Raw genomic sequence first — 18819 nt, forward strand, 5'->3', positions numbered from 1 at the left:
CTTGAGGGCTCATTCATCACTTATATTTATAATTACAGTGCACAATTACTTAGGAATTATTTATCTTGCAGAAACCAACACAATATGAACTCTTGAGCCTCTGCCTGCGTTGTCGAAAACAAAAGTGACAATCTTTCATGGGCCTATGTTGAAATTTGCAGGTAGCGTCGCCAAAAATGTCATTGTGTGTATTTCATTTTCCTTTCTATTAGCTTTCGTGTCTCTGAAGTGAAGCCAGATCAACCGCAAATTTGCAGTTAAACTCTCGACTGGTAATTTATCCTTGGACATGGACATAGAATCCTTGCCAAGCTTGTTATTAACCTTCTTCAAAGGACACTCAGTCTCATCTCCTATATAAGTGCAATTTGATCTTTTCGATTGCTGCAGAACTCCCTGTCCAAGAGTGTATTTGTGTTCTGGGCTTCTACGAATCTTTGGCACCACATGCAGAAATTCCAACCTGTGAGACACCTTTCATCTACAGAACTGAAATGCCTAAGAAGGGAAATTTTTCATCGATAATTGTTTTCTGTTTCAAAAGCAGCGGCAGCTGAGGCACTTGTTATGCTGCAGAAATCGCAAGTATTGCCAAGCCAGGAAAAAGGCGTGCAAGCTAACCTGCTGAACTACTTCATCCAGAAGCTCCCAATTTCTGATTTTGTTTCCACCAATGCTCAACTGAAAACATTATAGGAGTTCCAGAGCCCGTACCTCTAGACAGGATAGTCTTACTCATAAGAAAATGCGAGGGTTAAAACAAAATGGAGATTTCAGCAAGAGACAGGGTCTTGCTCGTGCTCATTGCATTGAAGCATGCACTGCCCTTTTCATATCTCGCTGTTTATTTCAATTCAGCGTAGCATCAGTGCACAAGTTATTTGGGCGCACGCTTCCTCTTTTAGCTGCAATACTGGAGCCAGCGACTAAGTTGCCATCTTTAGTACTAAACAGCATCCCAATGAAGGTCAAGCAATACACAATGGTGCGTGGTGTAGTGGACTGCACTGAATTTTATGTTGAGAGCTCAGGATGTGTGACATGCCCTTTATTGACCTACTTACAATAGAAATCAACTTACAAAAAAAAATTTGAGTGAGTCCTGGAGGAACTATTACTTTCAGAAGCAAAGCATATAGCGGCCAAGACTCTGATAAGGCTATAACCGCACACACAGGCACGTTAGAAAATTTTGAGTCATTCATTGATGACATTATGTTCGACAGACGGTTTTTTATTGACAAGCTGTGCATGTTACGGGCAGTTGGTATTGTTAAGCCCCCCTTTTTAGGCAGGGCAAGTCAGTTTCAGTCTAATGAGCCTATGAAAACAGTTGAGATAGCTAGCGCTCGTGTTCAATGCAGAAAGAACTATTCGAAGACTCAAGGTCTTCAAGTACTTCAGGTCCACAATAATGTGGGAGATGTTGCAACATGTTGGCAATCTTTTCACGGTGGCATGTGCAATTACTAATATCTGTGCTTTAATAATGGCTGATGACAAATTACTGCAGCCCATATAAAGGCCTGTCAACTTCTGCTCTTGAGCTTCGTGAAATTTTTACCTTCAGATATGCGTGAATGAGTTGGTGCATTTAGTTTAACGTCCCGAAGCTACTCAGGTGATGTGTGGTCCATAGTGGAGAGCTCTGAAATTTTTGACTAACTTGGTTCTTTAACATGCACTGACATCTGACAGCACACGAATGTCGCGCTTTTTTCCCTGAAAAGTGGCCGCCGTGGCAGGGATTTAACCAAATGTTTTTGGTCTCAGTAACCGAGCCATCAGATATGAAAATCTGTCATCTTATACGCTATTTTCGCGTCATCAGGCCAACCAACCCTCCAGCTTTTAGTCTTACTGCATATAAGCTTTACATAAAATGCCCATGCAATCTGAACGTGCTTTCTCCCCCTCTTGGAAATGAAATTGTTAGAGTATTAACGTATCTATGAAACATATGTTTGTTGAAATTAGCAAATAGCTATTTAGCCTTTCAGAGTTTAAGCTTTATTGCATATTGCACATTTGTTTCTAGAAAACTAGTTAACTTGGATTTATTGCCGATCTTGTCATGGGCATTGCTGGTTGCCATTTGTGGAATGTATTTGTGCTTTAGTTTATACAGTTCATTATTCTGAATGTAGATTATAGATTGAAACCAGTTTTTAAACCATGACAGGCATTTATTGTGTGACAAACAATTCTATGGTACATAAGCAGCACCAATAATGACATCACACTTTGCCTGAACAACCGTTTGCAGTTTCCTCTTCTTGCAACAAAACCAAGTGCATTCAGGTACCATTAACATTTTATGCTTCAGAACAGGCAATTCATTGACTAGGTGTCCTTTGTATGACTTTTCCCTTATTTTCTATTTATTCTCATGATGCCCCTCCAGCAAAAGCACTTGATAGGGCCTGCAACTTGTTCAAATAGATAAAAATAAGCTAGTTACTATTTTACCTTATTGATTTGTATAAGCTTGACAAGCACCTTCTGAAAGTATACATACTGTAGTTGGCCGAGTAGGGCAGCACCATTAATACCTAACATCACACTATGCTAGAACAACCACATTCAGTTTGTTTTCCTTACAATATAACCAAGTGGCATCGGGTACCATTGTGTATTGATGCTTTAGAGGTCGTTCATTGGTAAGAATTGTCTTGTACAAATAAAAAATGCAAATTGGTATATAGGAAAACAAAGGCGCAGTATATAGCCTTTCTCGGCATACACCTGAACCCCACCTTACTGTTATACGTATTTTTTGCAATGGCCCTTCACTGAACTTGTAGCTTGTTCTTATACAAAATTAAGTTGCTACTGTACCTTAGTGATTTTTACAATCTCGACAAGCACTTTCTGAAATTATACATGCTGTAGTTTACCGAGTAGATGAGCACCATTAATCACTAACGCCACACTTTACTCGAACAACCACCTTCACTCTGTTTTTCCTGCAACAGAACCCAGTGGAATCGAGCACCATTGTTTGGATGGTTTGAAATCGGCCACTCATTGGCAAGCTGTGTCAATTGTACAAATGAAAAATGTAATTTGGCATATAGGAATGGAAAGATACATTATATATCCCATGTCACGGCGTACACCTGAACCGCAGCTTACTGTTATACTTTTTTTCTTAATGGCCCTTCACTGAATTCGTAGTTTGTGCATATACAAAAATAAATAAGTTGCTACTGTACCTTAATCATTTGTACAAGCTTAGGAAGCACGTTTTTAAAGTGCACATACTGTAGTCGATCCAAAGGGTATTGCATGTGCTGCTGGCCTTATTTTACTTCGAAAATCAAGCTTTCTACTTCTGCAAATAAACGAAAGTGGCAGATCTCTGCGTGAAAAAGCAGGAACCAAAGCCGAATTCAGTAGTAGTAGCTATGAGAGGCTCTCAAATTGTATTTCTGACCCTCCATAGTCATGAAGCCAAGCTTTTTATTCTAGATGAGAGGAGTAATGCTTTGGCGCTTGCCAAGCACGGGGTACTTCACCTCGATTGAAACCTTTTTCCCCCGCGCATGGTTGTCCCATCAGGGCTATATTAGAGCCATGGCACTTCTGGAGTAACAACAAGCTCTAAACTGTTTACCTGTATCCCTAGTAACCTCTTGTATTCTGTTAAAACAGCGCTAGAAACACGGACAGATAGCAGGGTAAACATAGCGGATACTAAAAACATGTGTAAGCAGCACTTTCAGAATACTTCATGCGTAGGAAAGGGCTTTTTTGGAAGTGAGAAGGTGGCAGTTTATGTGACTCGACGGATCTGGTTGGTCACCTTTTTTCACTTCCTGTGTAATAAAGACATGCTTCATGAATAAAAATTTCACTTGTGAGTTCAGCGCAATGTGTGTTTGTCTTGTCATCTGTCCGCGTTTCTAGCGCTGTTTTAACATAAGTCCCACTGTTCAACGAACTCGCCCAAATATATACTTTGCGCTCGTATTCTTTTATAGCAAAAACTTCTTTTTTTCTTTTCTGTAGGCAGTTGCCTCGTTCCCTCTGAAACAATGGCAGTATACCCTCTCTCATTTGGCTGGCGATGGGCGCTTTTCAGGTGCTTGAATAGTATACAGCTCGCGGCAAACGCTCCCTTTGATCCTCTTTTTTCTCTCTGTTTGCAAGAGTGTACATGACTGTGTCACTGTGGACTGGCAAATTTCTTTAACCCGGTGGTGTCTTACGCACACATTGGCATCATAAATTTGTTTTTCCTCCTGTTTCAACATACCACAGAAATACCTTTTAAACACAAGGCTGGTTTCACGCATAAAAGACAAATCCTGTTTATTCCTTAAGCACCAGATTAACATAGCCTGGGTAAACACAATGGCAGTCTCTACACACATATCATCGCCAACAGTACCTATTGTCGGTTTTCACTTCCTGCTTTTGTGCTTCGCCAGTGCCAATTCGGCGCTGCTTCAATCATCTCCTGCCGTATGCAATCTTGCACTTCCTTTGGTAAAGCTTTATTCATAGGCTGCTCTACATGGCAGAAGGTGTAAATAGGCCGCGGTTCATAAAGAGGTGAAGCAGTGAGACGTCCCCATTGTTGCTACGTATCCATGCAGGCCAGCATGTCCAGGCTGTCTACACTTGTCCTGATTATAAGAATAAATTTGCAGTGCAGTACCATTCCTTTACACTGGGCTCTCTGTACTAATTTGAAAGCAAGTTGTATTCAATAAATAAATGAGCAGGAAGTTACCAAAGAATACATGTCCACTTCATTTTGAGCGATTATTTCAGTTTGAAGAATTTAAAATCAGAAACAAAATATATGGTTTATGCAGCTCATATTGAAAATGCATGCTTTAATATAGATTGTGCATTCCAGCTGGCACCCAGAAAAATTATACCACTATACCTTGACTTCTTACCATTTGAGATATATCAGGATGGCAAACAGGTGTTTGAAGGCGTCCTAGAGACCAGCCACGCACGCAAATTTTCCCTTAAGTATACAACGCACAATAATCAGAAAAGCGTTCAGAAGGCGTCAAGAGATTTCACTGGACGGAAGGTTATGAAATTAGTAATCAGAATATCAATACTTTGGAGCTATGTGATTATGCCAAGTAAGTCAGAATGACTTAAAATTTGGCTGAAATCATGTCTATATAACATTATGTATATTTCAAAACAGGAATATGCCTGCAATAAGAAAAAAAAAGAAAAGCACGTTCGTTAAACTATAGTTTGGCTTAGGTGAGCTGTTTCATTGAACAGGTCGTACTTGGGCGATTAAAACGCGGACGAACACATTGTGTTTCTTGTTTGTATGTGTCTTCAAAACGCATGTATGACCGTTAAAAATAATGTTTAAACGTTGCACGTGCATTCGCTGCTTGTACGACAGCGGCAAATCAGTCAAACGGCTGAATTGTGCTTCTTTGTTGACACCTGCCGCATTTCAAGTGTACTCGTACGCACTGCGCACTGACGGGTATACAATGTACGTCACAGTACCGAAAACGTTATCCGCATGTAAGAAAAACTTCGCCACAGTTGCGTACCTTTACGGGATTACTTTTGCGGCAGATTTCAACGGTCACGGTGAGTGGTGGAGCTTTCAGCGTACTTTTTTTCAGAAACAGCGACTCGATACAAGGGTCGGTGTCCATCATCGTTTTTATGCCTGAGCATATGACATGGCCGGCAATAAATGTTGCCTCACCTTCCACAACACCTCCGTGTTTCACATGCCAGTAACAATATCGTGTCAAGCCGCACAACCGGGCCGGGAGCTGTACGTGCGCTCCTGCATACGTGCGAGCCCTTCTGTGAAACCTCCATCACCCATGCGCTCGCCATGACAGTGATACAGCAGCGCCACTTATAGAGGTTGAAAAGTTCGAATAGGCTACAGCTTTTCCATCTTATTGGCACAGAGCTATGCTTTAGAGCTCCCTTTCTGTCCGATACTCTTGAGAAAACTACTAAAAGCGCTTTCTATGCTGCGTTATCTACTGAGTGAGTTCTCCGTTGACGGGATCATTACGTAGACACATTGCAATGTAGTGGAAAGTCACCAAAATATTCTTAATAAGTCTATGTGAACGTCTTTATGCACTCAAGAAGCGCTCCCAAAGAGCAAGGAAGTTGTTCGGTATTCTCCCAAACGTTTTTACATTAGTAATCAGCGCAGCCGCCACGTCTATTCCATGACTACTACCAATAACGAGAACTAAACTTTGCAGAGCCCATAAGGCTGCAATAGTCATTTGGAAAAACCTCAACTAAGTCAATCTCCATTGACTAGCGTGCTCACAAAAAACTACTGTACGGCATCAACTGCAGGCTGTGACAGTCACCACAATGGACACTGAAACCATCTGTGTGAAAGGGTATGACTTACATGAAAACTGCTTTTCAGCATATACCTTCCCAACAGCAGACAACAAGAAAGCATAAATCTTAACCCATATATAACTGTTTAGCAGGAATACTTTGAGCCGCAAGATATTCAAATCTTTATTTGTTCTTTTTCCTACAGCCTCCCGCATGCAGCCTAATCACTCTGTTTGTGGCAAGTGGATCAATTCTGTATTCTTTGTTCATGCTCGTTGTCGCAAGACGCAGCTTCACCACTTTTTTGTCGTGCAAGATGCGACAAAATCTGTTTTGAAGATTCCGACCACTCGCGTATGCTTCTGCAATGTTTTAGGTTGTGCTAGTCACCGTTCACGGCTTTATCTAGATGGCTCTTCACTGCATTTAAATTGAGAGCTTAGTAGATAGAGTTATTATATAGTAGCGAAACTCCCATATAAGCCTGCGTGCCGACTTGAACGAGGCATTAGTTTCTTCGCACCCTCTGCAAGTTGTGCTACAAAGCAAACACGCCACGTTGTGACGTCACAAAAGCTCGTGAGGTCACAGTGCCGACTATGGGCGGAAACAAGGCCAGCAGTGACGGAGGCAGAATGATGCACGGATAAGGCGGGAAAATGGACAGCGTAACTACTATTCAGCCAACGTTAATTGACAATAAATTCCTAATATTACGGCATCCTCAAGCACCACCGCTAAGGTGGATACAAGATCGACCCCGTTTAACTTGTTCATGGCAGGGAGAACACAACAGCACTCTACGCAATGCTAACACACGTAACAGATGAACAATGCTGCTAATTCGCCAATTAATTTCTGCACGCAGAAGTCAAATGACAAGTCCGACTACACATTAAAGAACAACCCAGAGGCGCCGAGCATTACAACGTCCTATTACGCGATGCAGACTGCAATCTTCCAAACCAAGTTTGTCAGTCTGCGCCTATTCTCCGCCGCTTAATCACGAAAAACGGTGGTACTTGAGCGCGTGCAAACTCCATCGCCGCGTCCGTCAACTGGCTACCAAGTCGTACTCTGTGGCGTGGTCATGCTTTGTTTGCCTCCAAGGGGTCATGATACTAATCTTGGAATATAAAAGGTTTATTGTATCTTATTTCTGATGTGACAAGCAACTAAGCCGGAAAGTTGCAGCTGCATCGGAGCTGCAGATATTTTTAAAACTAGTATTTCCGTTGCTTCGTCAACGGCTTGCTGGTCTAGAAAACGGGGCAGCTGGTGGCGACATAGGCTGACGCCGCGTACATTTGCTTCATGTTCGGTGCTCGACCAGCGTCAACCGGAGTTATGCGAAGCCGCAATAGTGGCCTTCAAACAGCAGTCACGCTGTTTACCGAGGTTACCGTAAACAGAGCTTTCCGTCGATCTCTGTTAGCGCTTTTAACCCAGGGGATAGAAGCATCTGTCAGCGTGATTGAGCTACACATCGGCGCCTGAGTACGAAAGGCGCAAAAGCTGACCCGCTCTAAAAACTTCAACATTGTTCACTGAAACACGTCTTAACAGCTACATATAAAATGCGCAATGTATATAGTGCCGTCCGACGGCGCTTTTGTACGATCGTCAGGTACAGCGCTACTGCGTAGTGTACAGGGCGCGGCACACTACATCGAGGCTGCCAATACCCCAGCCTTCAAGCAGCATCGTTTACGCTTCTTGTTTTCGACCCACGTCCAGCCCTAGCTGTAATATGAAAGTAGACAAAAGGCTCATGTGGCTTACAGCTCCGCCCGCGAGCACAAAGGACGACGGCGCTCTGGCTGTCTGCTTCTCCATAATCATCGCAGGTCTAAAGTACTTCGCATTAAAACCACACCTGAATGAATTTTGTAATAAATCAGCGAGGCGTTTGAGTAAATGGGCAACTGTATCATGAAACTTTTTTTACTCTGAATCGCACTGTTTCGCAGTAAAAGAAATGATAATTTTCGGAGACACCTCAGCAGCGGAGTTAGCGTACAAGAAAACGGGCATCGCACCGGCTGTGAGCGAAAACTTCCACCGTATTGGTCGGCATTTCACAAAACGCATTCATTCTTGAAATTCCTTTTTCGCGGGCCTATTATTACTAGAAAAACAAATATTAGTGCGCTTTCCTCAAAATGCTGCAGGGTATCCGTCCTATCGCTGGTGCGGACGGTTTGCGTGAAAAGGGCGGAAGGCACGGCTGAACGTGGCTGCCGCGACAGTGTTTACGCTACCTCCGCCATCGTGCTGCCATCGCACGATGACGGAAGTAGCGGCGTTGACGGCGAAGGTGGATGACTGGGCCATAACTAAATCATCCTTCATACCAGTCGGTTTTCTGTTCTCAGAAACTTGCTTAGTACACTTATTGGGAGTCATTCCGGTATTTTAGCAAGCGCGAATGAAGTACAGTGTATCAGCATCTTATCGACGCCTACCCAGCAGCAGACGACGCGGTGGATAGTGTCGCTCTGTGATGTCACTAAGCATTTTAACATAGCAATCGCTCTTGGTGGGAGGAGCTTCGCGGTGTCAAGTTTAGCCTCTTATTCCGAAATGAGGTATTTGTCTAGGGCGCTCGAATTTCGAAATAGAATAATAAGGTCCACTATATTCTGCCAAACAAAAACTAATATATAGGATGACCGTGACATGTCTCCTTTAAGCCATTTTGCGCTCAATATATTCCTTTTATATTTACGTCCTTAGGTGTATGTTTCTTGAAGCATCGAGGCGATACTCAATAATGGGGCGGACAATACAGCGAACCACAATAACCTTCATTTGCTGTTGCTTACAACGTCTGGTATCTAGCCGTAGCATTTTGCTCGTAGCGCTTCGACGGACCTTATACTCTGTGTTCGTTGTTGGGCAGTTTGGCTGAGAACGGCTTTGTCACTGTCTTATTTAAGCAAGATGCGCCGAGTGTGTCTCGAATGACTGCTGCCACACGCGTCTGCTCCCACTTCTGTGCCGTTTGTTAGTCACGTTTGTAGGTAAAATATTGGCCCTTCTTTGCCGACAATTAACTGAACATGGTCGAGGCAACGGGTATTCGTAGTTTACGCAACAACTTAAAACGATTGCTGCTATTGCCGTCATCGATTGCTTCACTCTTTTAGGCACGAAAGTCTGAAGAGTTGATTTTAGCGCGACGCCAGCTTTCTCTGTGATTACGACTGGGATTGTAACCACTTAGTCGCTATATTTGTTTTTTATTCATACTGTTAACCCTCTATATGAGGGTCATTACACGGAGGGAAACATACAAATACAAGTAGAATTCTCTTCGCTAATACACTCTATAGAACAGAATTACAGATTTGCACTTTAAAGCTCCAAGAACGTGTTAACACCAATCTCAAATGTTTCGACTTCTGTTTGGGTCCACAACGTCGCTGGGCAGTTGGTTCTAGATTTCTAGTGCATCGGGAAAAAAGGAGTAGCGATTACATCCATACCTGTATAATAAGTTGCCATACTTTACTGTGATGTTTTCGTGCGCAACGCTTCAGAGGACTTGTAACATAGCGTTATTTATTACCTTTTACTGTATCAATCATTATCAGAAAAAAAAAGTTTCAATTTCTACTTTGTTCTTCTTATTTCTAGTGCTTCTAACTGACACTGTTTTAGCATTTCTGTGACTGAGTCAGTGCGGCAGTATTTAGAACATACAAAACGTGCCGACATCCTTTGCAATCTTTCCAATTTTCGTTTTAAATCCTTTTGATGTGGACTTCACATTGCAGTTGCGTACGCATGATTGGCTGCACGAGGGTCCTGTACGCAATCAATTTCTCTAGTCACATTCGGCAACTTCCTCTGCAGGAAACAAAGATTCTGTTAGGCTTTTAAATATATATTTTCAATATGGGTGCGCCAACACAGATTATGTGTTGATATCACTCCCAAGTATCTAAAGTACTTTACTTCATCTAAAGAATTTTCACCGATATTATATTTAAACGGCATAAAATTCTGCTTCCTTCTTACAAGCATGTAAGTAGATTTTTGGTAATTTATTTTCATGCCCTATTTCAGGCACCACGAATTTAACGACTGAAGAATTCTTTTTATATTCATTTGATCTTCCGGGGAACTTAAACAATCATCAGCAAAGAGTTTCAGTTTGACAGGCGATTCAATTATAGCAGAAATATCATTCATATATTCGTTAATGACTGCGACATTGCAACTAGCGTGGAAAAAACACAAAAGACAGCGACAAAAGGTACCAACAGAACTGTACACACCAACTAGCCCAACTGTCTTCCATGATCATTCATATATATAACAAAAATAAAAGCGGACCTAAAACGAAGCCGTGTGGCACCCCCCGACAGAACTTCACGCTTATCTGATACTGTGCTTTCTATTTTGACAACTTGACAGTGGTTACCTAGATACTCGTGCTATGGTCTTTCCAGTTGTGATGTATGGATGCGAGAGTTGGACTGTGAAAAAGGCTGACCGCCGAAGAATTGACGCGTTTGAATTGTGGTGCTGGCGAAGACTCTTGAGAGTTCCTTGTACTGCCAGAAGATCAAATCAGTCGATATTGTCGACCATAAACCCTGACTGCTCATTGGAGGGTCAAATTCTAAAGTTAAAACTCAGCTACTTTGGTCATCTGATGAGAAGAGAGGAGTCGCTGGAGAAAGATTTGATGTTGGGAAAGGTTGACGGTCGCCGGAGAAGGGGTAGGCAGCGAACGCGATGGTTAGATGGCATCCTCGAGGCACTGCAGATGAAGTTATGTGATGTTAGGAAGATAGTGAGAGACCGGAAAGCGTGGCGTGAAATGGTCCATAGGGTCACGAAGAGTTGGACACGACTGAACGACTGAACTGAACTGAACCTAGATACACCTGAATCCATAGTACTAAATTTTCAGTGATTCCTAATCTGCGCAGTTTAAAATGACATTTATGATGCGGAACTTTATCGAAAGCCTTCGCGAACTGCACACAGACCACATCTACCTGCTGACGTTCACCTATAACCTTGCAAAAATTGTTCAATGTTTCAAACAACTGCGTCACTGGTTAAAGACCGGTCCGGAAACCATGCTGGAATGGACACAAAAGGTGATTCTTTTCCAAACAGTGAAGGATGTGTTTAGCTATTATGTGTTCAAAAACCTTGCAACATACGGAAATGAGTGAAACCAGTCTATAGTTCTTTACAAGAAGTCCATTACCGCCTAAACCAGAACTACTATTGCGCTGCGCCAGTCATTAGGTAAAGAGTGATCCCGCAATGATTTTTCAAATAAAATTTCCAAGTTATAGGACAACCACTCAGCACACTGTTTAAGAAATTCCGTCGGTATTTTATCAGGGCCAGCGGATTTCTTCGGGTCCAGAGACAGCAGCTGCTGACAAATGCCCTCCCTATTGATGAGAATGTCGTGCATCGAGTATGGTAACCTGTAAATTGTGGTTTTTTCACTCTCAATGTCATTTGTATCCTTACTAAAGACCGACTGGAAGAAATCATAAACATATTTGCAATATCATTTTATCAGTTACCTCATCATCCCCATCCATTACCTGTTCGATTGCGTTCTTCCTCGCTGAAAGATATTGCCAGAAATTTTGCGGTGAGTTTTTGAGGAAGTTAGCCTGTTTTGTATTGAAGTACGTTTTCTTGGAATCTAGTAACGATGTTTTGAGCTTGTTTTTGTGTTTGAACCTTCTGCTGCTCTATTTTCTTTCATAGCCTTTTTAGCTTGCGCTTTAGCTGAATGATCTCTCTAGTAATCCAAGGATTGAGCCGCTTCGATTTATTTGAGCAATTAGGAACAGTTTTATCAATGGAATGTCTTAGCGTTCACCTGAAATGCTGCCGCAATTCCTCTACACTTTCAGGGTGTGATGCATTTGCAAACTAGTTTAATTTTGATTCTAAGACGTCTAAGATAGATGTATCATCAGCACGGCTGTAATCTTTGGCACGTATCAAAACATGCTAATTTTTGCTGACTTAAGTGTTCAACCGCAGATTTAAATAGATCATCTTGTGGTCAGATAAGCCTGGCTCGACAGATACAGTGTGGTCTGCCACTTTACTGTACAAGAAGAACAAGTCCAACAATGACTGCGACCTTGATGTAACCATTGTAAAATCCTTTACTATTTGCTTAAAGTCATGCTTTACATAATTTTCATCATTTTATTCACACTGCTTATTTCTACATTACCTTTTGATAAATTTTCCCAATTAATGTATGGCAAATTGAAGTCGCCAGCCATTATTGGTTTGTTGTTCTCATTTACACGAGAGTTAAGGAACGAATGCCATTTATTCAAAATTTAGGAGATGTAGAAGGTGGCCTGTACACAACACCTACTAAATGCGCAACTTTCCCACCAAGAAACCTTGCACCATACCATTTCAAAAAGGCTGCCGTTAAAGATACTGTGCTTTTCGTGACAATAGCCACACCCCCACCTTTAGAATTTCTATCCCATCTAAACAAGGGGTAGCCAGGTGGAAAAATGCTATCTTTACCAATTCCTTCATGTAACAAGGTAACAGTTATTAGCAATTGGCCAGGGTTCTCAGAAATTAGAAGATAATTCATCTCAGTTGTTTTGTTTGCTTAATTTCGGGGTTTGAACTGAATAATTCTAAGCTATATTTGCGAATAATTGTTATGATCATCGGAATCTTCACTTTATTTGGTCGGTAATAGCGAACTGTGACAAGAAAATTTATCGTTAACTTAAGATCGATCTATCTTATCTGGCTAGGTTTCGTACAGACAACGCTCTTGTCGTTCGTGATCCCACGCGTAAATGGTGTTGTTAGCCCTATTTTATCATGCGGCAGTTGTACCTTTGTTCCGTTATTTTTTACGTCTAACTGCCTTGCCATAGCTTTTTTCGTACTGCTACTGTTTCCTGCGCATAGTCTTGGCTTACACTTATCGGGTCACCTTTCAACTTCCGGCTGTTCTTAAATTTCAGCTCTTTTTCTCTAGATTCGAAAAAGTGCATGATAACTGGTCTAGGGCTACCAGCTTTTTCCTTGCCTGTACGATGAATTCTGTCTATAGTATTCGCCTGAACACCCAATATTCCATTAAATATCTTACGAATCACTGCGTCTCTCAGAAATCGGAATCAGATTCGTCCTTTGCTTCTTTGACACCAAAAACCAAAATATTATTATTTCTACTTCTCTTCTCGTATTTAGTCAACCTCTCTGCATGTTGACGAACAAGGGTGTCTAGATTTTGTATTCATTCGTTCGTTTCTTCACCATTATCAAGAACTCCAGTCATTCTATCGCATTTGCATTAAGTTCGGTCATTTCTGTTCTCAGATTACCTATTTAAGCATTCGATGTGGCCTGGTGTTTTAGAAATAACTGCGACATTTCAGCAGTCTTAGGCCCCGGGGTTTCCTCAATATCACAGGAGACCAACAAAGACGACAACAGAGACCAAGAGTCACTCAAAACAGCCAAATATTGTCTAGAGCACGGCAGAAATAACAGAAAATGGTTGTCACTCCTAAAATATCCAACATTAGTCAAATAACGAACCTGTAACAAGAGAATTGATGACTTAGGCATGTTTTCAATTGCCGAGGTGCCGTTCCCTCTGAATGCTCCCGCATAGCGCAGTTCCTTTTGTAGGCGATCCACTGGTGACGTCACTGTCATGGACGGAAGACCCCCCTTGAACAGGTTATCGTCTCTACCGCCGTCATGATGTGCCGCGAAGAAAAGCAGTGTTTCATCCGTACCACAGGTTGAATTGCTTGTGGCAGAAAACCATGGCAGGACCTGTAACAGCAGAATTAAGGGAACAGGGTAGGCCCTATTCTTGCCATGCATTTTAGGCTATGTTCGTGACCCTTTTTCTCATGATCTGCTGGGGTTAGAACATCAACAATGGTGGCATTGTAATCAGCAATGTTAGGTAGTGTTACTGAACTAGGATAATTTCTTTTTAAAGGTTAGTTTTTTTTGTTATCGTTTTTTTACTGGACCCACCAAATTTTAGAGCCATAATCTGCAGTAAATAGCCTGTAAATAAAAATCGTCTGCAATAATATTTTTAATCCTAGTTCAGTAGACTATCTGTAATGCTTGCTCAATGTCTGGAAAGTTTTATCTCCCCTGCACCTGTAGTTTCTTAAAAAAAGGGTCAAATGCAGCAAAATTTGGTGTTTTGAGATAATTGGCTTTGAAGTGGAAGAAATAGCTTTATTGCAATATAGGACTATAGAAACAAATTCTCACGCATTTTTTCAATAGCCACCAGCCTGGTAGTCCCCTCCATCATCAACACTTCTTTTCTGCGCTAGCTGCCTTGTTTTCCGGGCCTCCTTAGTGACCAGTCGTGTAGCCCTGTCTGCAAAGTACAGTCGCCGCCGGTCAGCTTCGCGCTACCATTGGACTGTAAACCGTCCTGGAGAAACTCTGAATGACCTCAGAATCTCGGCTCGAGCAATGCTGCCATCATTGAAAGTTAGCGCAGCATCCATTGTCGCTATTTTCAGCGTCTTGAGACCAAGAAAGACATTTTTCGGAGCACGCTCTCATACAACGTTGTTGAACGCCTCATTCGCGTTCTGTGTTTTTCCATGGAGACATTTCCGGAGAAGCTCAGGCTTTGAGAGCTGCTGAAACACCGGCTTCACTGCTGCAAGGACCGCTGCAGACGCCCAGACGCAGACGCGCACGTGGTGCAGACGCAGACGTGGTGGCCGCGGCGCCCACTCCTTGGTTGTGGTGCGGAGAATTGGCGTCATTGGAGATCGACTTATGCCGTTTTCCGTAGAAGAGACGTTTTTTAAAGCACTTCTTTGGCTTATCATTGCATTACCGCTAATTAACCAGCACAAAGGTATAAACAAACCCGTATGTCCGCGAAAACACGCCGAAACACGAGCAAAATGCCGCGCGTTGCGAGTAATCCAGCTGCGTCTTAGGATTTGTTTGGCTAAGTGAAGTATGCTAGCTAGATTTTCACTGTTGCCAGATGCATGACTGCCATTCCGCTAAACATGACAAAAAATATGCGCTGAAAAAAAAAATTTTTTTTTTTAGCTTAGGAAAGGCACAGATCCCGAGCATGTGTCAAAGGGGGTGTGGCTGGATGCTGCCTAGGTTTCGAAAAATGTTGATTTTGAGGTAAATATTTCGCGTGCACGCAGACGAAAGACGGCTATGTTAAGGGAAGAATAGAGATTTTAAATTACACAAAAACAAAAGATCGATTTTTTTCGGAAATTTTGCCTACCCTGTTCCCTTAATGGCTTCGGAATGTTGTCAATTGCCCAGGTGCCATGCTCTCTGAAGCACCTCTATCGTCAAGACGTGCAAAGATGGTAGCTCGACCCAGTGTTGCTTTCTTTTACATCTCCTGTTGTTTGCTGCAATTCTTAGACATAACGATCTTCGGACATGCGAATAAAATGGCGCGCGTTTTGTTTGAAAAACAAACAAAAGAAATTGCCTCCTTTTCAGCTACATTGTTCTATTAAGATACATACTGTCTTCTTCAGGTGGAGTGTTCGCAATAGTCGATCCCGGATATATGGGATATACAGTAGATCCCGCATATATCGAAATATTAAGAGTATTCCGAACATATCCTTGAAAAATCTCTTGCATTAACTCTAAAGACCATTCGTGTTTATCAAACTATCGATTATCAGAACATCAGAACATTCACTATATCGAACGGCCGCTCGTGCCCTGCAAGGCACGCGCGTCTCACAATCGCGAACCTGCGAACACTTTTCGTGCTCGCAGCCTGGTCGGCAGCAAGCACTTGATCACCTGCTTGAACTTCTTACGTTTCACGAGATGAAAGCAGAGTCCACTGGGAAACGGCCTTCAAAGTGTCGCGCTTCTTTTAAATATGACTTCGTTCTCGTGCAAGGAATCCGGATTTGGTGCGACGGAAGCCGTGCGGTGACTTCAGCTTAGCTGAACGAAAGCTAGGACGGGTTTCGCGTGGCCTGCTTTATCGAAGAAATCAGAAATTGTCAAACTAACCAAGAAATCAGCTGTAGCGTGTTCGAACCTATTTGTTTTGCAATTATAGTATGCCAGCAATAAAATTAAATCTCTTATGACTAGCGGTAGCTTTTCCGAAACACAGCCCACATTAGCTTTGATGTGAACGCACACCTGAACGGCACTTTTGTCCTCCAGCGCGAATTGGAAGCAGTGCGAGCTCCCATGTTCTGATCTGTTCCTACCAAACGCATCAAATGTTCAGCCACGTATGTACACTAAAGGACACAGGAAGTGTGGGCCATGTGCACCTGCTTTTCGACGCCTGGTGCCTGGAGCCCCTCGCCGCGTAATGTTGTCCGCTTGCGCCTTGCGGGTAGCCGCACCCTAGACGTGGGGTAGGATTCCATTATCCCAGCGCACAGCATAACGTGACTAGCAACGTTTATAGATATACTTGAGTTTCGAAACTCCCCGCAGTGCCCATAGGGAGAAGCCGGCCCGCGGCGGTTCCTGCCACCGCGGCGCTGCGGTCGAAGGTTGAGCTATGGAAGCATAGCTGCTAGTACCCAGCCTTTCGCTAGCACAGAGAGCTCCTAGATCACTTGTACAACTGAATTTTGTTTACTAACGTTTTCGATGTGCGGTAATTTTATCATGCGGCGAAAAGTTCGAACTTTGCTGTTTTCGTTGGAAGAAGTACACAATCATGCTACCAGCTTTCGTCGTAGTGGAGTGCGCTCGGTGCGTTTTTCAGCGCGGTGGCTTTCGAAACTGCACTTCGATACCACCATGCGATAATACGCATTGTGGCATCTTATAGAACGATTCTGCTTCAAACAGCGGCTTCAAAGCCGCGGGACGCTTATGTTTTATCGGCGCAAAAAACCGTGCGGCTCATTAAGCGCGTCACGCCTTTGTAGGATGGCGGACGACGGCGTCCGTTTTCGTTCCTATAAAAAAAGTTCCGCTCTTGTGGCTAGCGACGCGCCTCAAATTATATTATTTCCAAATGCGGTAGTTGTTATATCCATTCCCACATGACAAAATGCACAACGAGAATTTCATATTAACATCTAGGGTGCCAGATGCGGTCGTTTGCGCTTACCGCAAGCGCGCACCTCGAGGCGAGGTAGAAGTCGGAGGTGAAATGCTTTGCAGCTGACGCTCTCCGCAGCCCACCTTCATTCTGTAGCCTTTACTGTGCAGCCTTTTCCATGCTTTACAACACTAATATAATGTGCGCAATGCACCGAGAAGCGTGACACCAAGAACTGGGTGAATTATGTTCGAAATGAAAAGCAGTTTATTGAAATCTTTGGGATTCAATATAAGCTATACACGCCATTCACACGGGTCGCATTCCTGAAGAACTACACGATGATCTACACAGAGCTCTTACCAAACTACGTCCCCACACTGTAACACTGAGGTGGATTCCTGGTCACGCTGGAATCCCAGGCAATGAGGTAATGCATCGCCTCGCCCGCGAACTTCAACACCGGGCGCCTGGGATTCCCTGGCCTTATCCACCAACGTGGGACACTACTCTTCACTACAAAAAAGAAATCAACGTTCACTACGACAGCATTAGAGAAACTCTCCGTACACTTCCTCTTCCTGATAAATCTCTCACTACCACGCAAATCCGCATTCTTAGACGCATACAACTAAATACACTGCTTACTCCTGCCCGATCTTTTCTATACAGAATCATACATTCCCCTGCATACCCAAATTGCCCAGAACACTATGCAAACTTGGAGCATTGCATCTTGTCATGCCCTGTCGCCCTCCAATCTCATCACTTTCCACACCCTCCTCCCCCAACGTGGTGGGCTTGGTTAGCCTCTGACCAGCTGCAAGATCAGTTGGCCGTGGTGACCCTGGCCCAGGACATTCTTAACGCTTAATGTAATCCGTTAAATAAAGTTGTTTCCTCCTCCTCCCCTCCTTGAAATCCTTGAAGAAAAAAAAAAAGAGCCTTCGAGAACTGTCACACAAGCTTCGCCTTCTTTCTTTCACGTTGTGCCTTCACTGCACAGTCATTCTGTTGGCACTTTTCACGTGCAAAAAAGTGCATGCGAGTGACTAAATAAAAATGTATTACTTAAGTATTAAATGTATTAAAATTCATCACAGTGCTCTGAGCAGCCAACGGTATACGTTCCAGTCTCAGTTAGCGTGTCCAATACCTTCCAAGAAAGGTCACCAAATGCAGCTATTTTGCTGGCTTTGCTTATGGTATTCTCTACAGTGTTCACACACGCAAACAATTTTTTAGATGGATAAACCAGACAACCTGCCACATGTGCACGTTCAATTACGAGGAGTGCCTCAGGAGGAAGGGCATCTTCAGAGCCCACTGCATCTTTCTTGCAGTCCATGCAACGTGCAGTTTTGTTTATCTTAAAAGCAACGTAACCAGCTAAGTAGTACAGTGCTGTCGTCTCTGGAGCTGGCACATTGTAGACGTGGTCACTGAGTATA

The 18819-nt window shown here is 43.0% G+C and overlaps 1 pseudogene; it reads left to right on the plus strand.

Moving 5' to 3' along the window:
- Nucleotides 1-764: 764 nt before the first annotated feature.
- Nucleotides 765-1522, plus strand: LOC146193433 (uncharacterized; annotated as a pseudogene).
- Nucleotides 1523-18819: the final 17297 nt, after the last annotated feature.

Source organism: Amblyomma maculatum, chromosome 4, assembly GCF_055883805.1.
Source record: "Amblyomma maculatum isolate TAMU_Amacu chromosome 4, ASM5588380v1, whole genome shotgun sequence".
Taxonomy (NCBI): Eukaryota; Metazoa; Arthropoda; class Arachnida; order Ixodida; family Ixodidae; genus Amblyomma; species Amblyomma maculatum.